Source organism: Nuphar pumila, chromosome 12 (assembly GCF_984573655.1).
Source record: "Nuphar pumila chromosome 12, dmNupPumi1.hap1.1, whole genome shotgun sequence".
Classification (NCBI taxonomy): domain Eukaryota; kingdom Viridiplantae; phylum Streptophyta; class Magnoliopsida; order Nymphaeales; family Nymphaeaceae; genus Nuphar; species Nuphar pumila.
Window position 1 is genome coordinate 50214414 of NC_143260.1, and position 5394 is coordinate 50219807.

Genomic DNA, 5394 nt, shown 5'->3' on the forward strand with positions numbered 1-5394 from the left:
GTTTTAAAGTCAAAATTTGGACTTTGAAGATAAGATAGAATTGATGAATTTGAAAGGAAAATTGAAGAAAAGACAATCACTTGGGTTTTTGAAAAGAAATTTGAAAATATGATGCAATTCTATCCTAAATGATGAATGAATTTGAATAATTTTGAAAATTGGATTTTGAAAAGCTATTCCATTCTTTAAATGAATTAAGAATGAGGTTGAAGATATAATATATCCCTGACTATGGTCATTGAATATATTATATAATAACCACATTTAAATTCAAGTGAAGAATAAAATACATTTTTTTGTGCTTTTATAGAATTTAAAATGAAATTAACTCTCAATATACCCCGACTATGGCCATTGGTATATATATTGAATTAATTTTAGATTAAATTCTGATAAAATAGGAAAATATTTAAAGAAAATATGATGATTTTGAAAAGGATCCAGTGTGGATCCAGTGTTATTTTATAAAAGATAAAAATCCTAAGTTTTGTTTACATCCTGACTATGGTCATTGATGTAAATCATCAACTTAGGATTAATTACCTCTTACGACATGGTGCACATGCCATTCGTGTCTCCATTTGTGAAAATTTGAAATAAGGAAAAATGATGCAACAAATGATATTTATATGCTCATTCATTCTAATCTAGAATAGGAAATACCAATTCTCATTAAGATCTAACTTATTACAACATTTAAAATTGAAAATACAACTCCCAAGAAATGACATTTTCCATATATTCCCTGCAAAACAACTGGTTAGTATAAAAAGAGAAGAAAATTGCACATATCATACATGTGTTAATGGTAACGTGCTCATGTGCCAAGATATAAATAATGGAAAAGATGGAGGATGACATTACATATCTATATACACATATGTGTGCCTATATATATACAAGTATATACATATATATATATATATATATATATATATATATATATATATATATATATATATATATATATATATATATGTACACACACACACACACACACACACACACATATATATATATATATATATATATATATATATATATATATATCACATATGACATGCACTCAATGTAGGTAGATGAGAGTGATACTGATGTTGTGGGAGCATACAACTGCTGGTAGTTGTGTAGATACTGGGAAGGTGATGACAGAAGGTATGCCAAATATTATTCCTATGCAGCCAGATATGGATTTTGATGAATGTGGGAAAGAAGGATTTTGCACATGATATGGTTACAGCAGTGTGCATGAGAAATGCTGGAATGATAGTGGAGGTGGGTGTTGTGAAGGGACTGTGTAGGCGAATGGTAGCACACAGCTACTGGGAGTTGTGTATGTGCTGGGAGATGAGACACAACAGCAGATAAGTGGGACTATATAGGACTTTAATGAAATAAAGATGAAAACTAAAGATTTCATGGTTGCTGGCAGCAGCCTGGGATATAGAAACAGAAACCGGTGTCCCTAGAGCAAATGAGGCATAAGGTGCAGAGGAAGTCGTTTTTGCAAAATGTTGTTTAAATTTATAGCTGACAGGTGATGAAGTAATGTGCATAGATGCCAAATGAAATACAAATAAAAAGTTGCATAAAATACAGGAGAATGAAAAATGGAATAGGTATTAAGTACAAACTAAAGGCAATGGATGCACGATCTGCAATGAAAAGGTGTAAGAGGTGAGTTACAAATGGAGTATAGTGGGGTTGTGAAAATGAAACAGTGGCTATGAAGGTGTGGCATAGACATACAGGAAAAAAAACATGAGAAGCTATGTTATGCTAGAGAGGAAGTGTAAAACATGAAGAATAAATCTCTATTAATTGCATACATGAAAAAAAAAAAGACAATGACCATAAATCACATTTGCTACAGGATGATCAGTTTGTGATTATCCGAATTGATTACCACATCATAATGAACCTATGAATCACTTATCTTATTACAAAACAAGAAGCACTAATCTTATTACTAGATTTCTGTGCAAAATGCACATGCCCCTAATACCTAGAAGAGTGACAATTGTGACAATAAGCAACCAAAGGAGCAAGATACAATATTTTGTCAGTAATCTGATCATCCACAAAAAAAAAAACAATGACTTAATTTTGTGAAATATGCCCCTCTTCAAGTATAGCGATTTCTCGCATAGAGCTTCCAGTTTCGTTAGTTGCAATTTTATCACCTCTGTATTGTTGCAACTCTGCTTGAAGTTTATGAACAGTCTCATTGAGTTTCCTTATACTCTTTTCTTGAGACAGGATTACCTTTTCTTTAATAACTTCCCTCCTTAGAAGGAGTTGTTCTCTGTGGGCAATACTTGGACTCATTTCTAGCTCATTAATGAGTGGTTGTTTCCATTCAATGTTGTGAGGTAATTACCAACAATATTAGCATGAAAACCAGTACCATGGGTCTTGACACCATTAATTCTTTTGTTTACACCTTGTGTATAAGCTCAAACAGTCTAGACTCAGGCATGCTCAACTGTGCAGCCCTACGAAGAACTCAACAACATCAAAAATTTCAGTTCATTAACTGTGGACAATGATGAATCATAGGCAACTTTTATTGAGGATAACATAAGTCAAGTCTATGTTATAACAGACATTCAATATGGCAACATGCTTACTATCAAAAGATATAAAAAACGTGAAGCTCTAATTCAGCAAAAAAAAAAGGGGGGGGGATTGCGGCTGATGCCTCTCCTCTACCAAACTTCATCATTCCTGGATACTATTCATGAAAGCTTTAAGGAAAACATCCCTTAGTATATGTTACATACCAGATTTCATCATTCGAAACTTCAAGAAAATACCAGGCAGAGGTGAGAATATCCCCAATTCTCAGCCACGGGTGTTGAAACTTTTCATCTGAAATTTCCAGGAGGCTCATTGACGTCTCTTACTTTCAACTGGGTAGTTATAAAACCAGATCACAGATACCAGATCCGGAACGATATCACTTCCAAAAGAACACCCTCCTTTTTCGGTGATCACTTCTTCCCTGGATAGAGTGAATGCAAGCATTTGTGCAGAGAGATTGAGCCTATCAAAACATATCACAGGATAAGACGTCCAGTACTGGTAACTCACAAGGAACCCAAAAAAAAGCATCTTCCTCTTCATAGAGATGAGAAGTTAGTATCTGGAAAATTTTAAGGAGATTGCCAACAATGGTATATATAGCAGATCTAGACCGATATTCAAACTATAGCAGATGTCGGCATGTCCCAAGTGAACATAGAGTCATAAGATTGTTACCTGATTTTCGAAGATGTTGTGCCCTGGAGCCCAGTTATAGCCCAAAGTTGCTGGATATTAGGATGGGTGATTTGCTGAATGGCCAAAACCATCAAACATGTAGCTGACTTGCTTTCACCAAGTTGGAATATCTAAATAAACCCTGTTGTGAAGCAAACGCTACTATGTATTCACAGCAAATGAGTGTTAAGAACATTTATTGTTTATAACCTATTAAGGCTATTTTTAGCAGACTGATCTATCGAAGAAAACCTACATCATCCATACATCCATCTGATCTGAAGAATGCAGCATCTTATTTACAATGAGCCAGTCTCAGCAGATCAGTTTCACGCAGTAAATGTTAACGATAAGGAAAATGGGGTTAAAAGGGGTGGGCCAAAAGAATGATGCATGAATTCAACATATATTCCATTTCAACTTTCTGATTAAAACATACAATTATAATTGATAGAGAAACAAGTAGATAATCGGAAATCACAATATGAGTTGATTATTAAGACAGAACCAGAACTTCGATGCAAATAAAAATGGGGATAATAAAACCAAATGCTTAATCAGCCTTTTAAAAAAAATGAAATCGCAAATATGAAAGATATGTTGGAATTTACCATTCCATTGCTATCGCATAGCTGCAGATCGATTTTGCTATTAGCAAATTGATGTTGCAGGGGTGCTTTTACTAAAAAAAAATGAAAATAAAAAACTATAGAATCCTTAAAAGAGAACTTAAGAAGAAGATAAAAAGAGGAAATACAGGGATGAACAGAAAGGCTTACCTCGGTGGAGTTTCCATTATAGGGATTGCCTTCTCCGATAGATGAAGGAGGAATCTGGTCTGTTTGGATTCTGTGATTTGGTTGAAGCTAAAAAGACGACGGATGAAGTCGATAATGGATCCTTCAGAGAGAACGTCGATAATGGATCCTTCAGAGAGAACGTCGATAACGGATGACAGAAAAACTCGATGCCTTCCAGGAAGAAAAACCGATGGATGCTGTAATTTCTGGGAATCAATCGACTTCCTCCAGTCGGCCGTGGCTATTGCTTCGGGATTGCAGCTCCTTCCATTGATGGGGGAAGCCAACAAGAAGAAATAAGGAGAAGAGGACAGGAGAAGAAAGAGGAAGAAGAAGGGTTTTGGATAGCATGCGATGGAGGGGTGATAACGGATCTGGTGCTTCTCCTGCGTGATCCCCTTTTAAAGAGGAAGAGGAGAGTTCGAGAGGGATTCGGTTGGGGGATGGATGGAGGAGGAAGGAGAAGGCATGATGGAAGGTGATCTGAGGGTTGGTTGTGCGATGGGTGGTTTGGTGGAAGCTTCGTGAAGGAGGGAGTTTCCAGAAGGCCGAGATGCGAGAGAAGGAGAGGGAGAGAGGCGCTGTCCTCGCCATCTCTTCTCTTGCGTAGGTGATGTCTTTTTGCAATCGTTGTAATTTTGAAAAGATTTTTAAATGTAAAACATGTGAAAACCAGACATCAAATAATAAAAACCGGTTCTCACTAGTGGATGAGACCAGGTCGAACTCAGGGAACGGGAATATGTTGTATTCAAACACACAAGTCTAAACTATTCTTTATTGCCGAATTATTGAAATGTAAAGTGTTCAAGAAAAGTAAAAAAACAACTAACTATTACAACAAATGAATACCCTTCGCAGAGGGCGTAAAGTGCAATATTTACAAACCCAATTTCAAATTTCTAATTCTAAACTAAAAAGTAAAACGAAGCTTTATTCTTCTATTCTTGCACTTCGTGTCACGTAATCAATTACGCTCCAGTACTGTGCTATCCTGCACAATTCAAATGAACACGAGCAGTACCAGAGAGAAGGGAAACTATACTAAATTGACTAAATGCTAAAAATACAAAAGAACTTAGGCAAGAATTCTAAATGACAATTTCCTATGAAAATGAATTCTAATTAAATCTAATTAACTAGTTACTAATTAACTAAGATTAACTGTAATGTAAAACAGAGAACTCAGCATGTAAAACTAGGAAAAACAAATATTGAACAACAAAAATTTAAAGAATGAACAACAAGAATTCATATAGTGAAGAAACATGAAAATCAATGAATTGAAAGACAGGAAAACAACATGAAAAACTAGAAAGTGAATGTAAAACAG

The 5394-nt window shown here is 35.1% G+C and overlaps 1 pseudogene; it reads right to left on the bottom strand.

The window, feature by feature from the left end:
- Positions 1–2100: 2100 nt before the first annotated feature.
- Positions 2101–2425, bottom strand: LOC149820890 (uncharacterized; annotated as a pseudogene).
- Positions 2426–5394: the final 2969 nt, after the last annotated feature.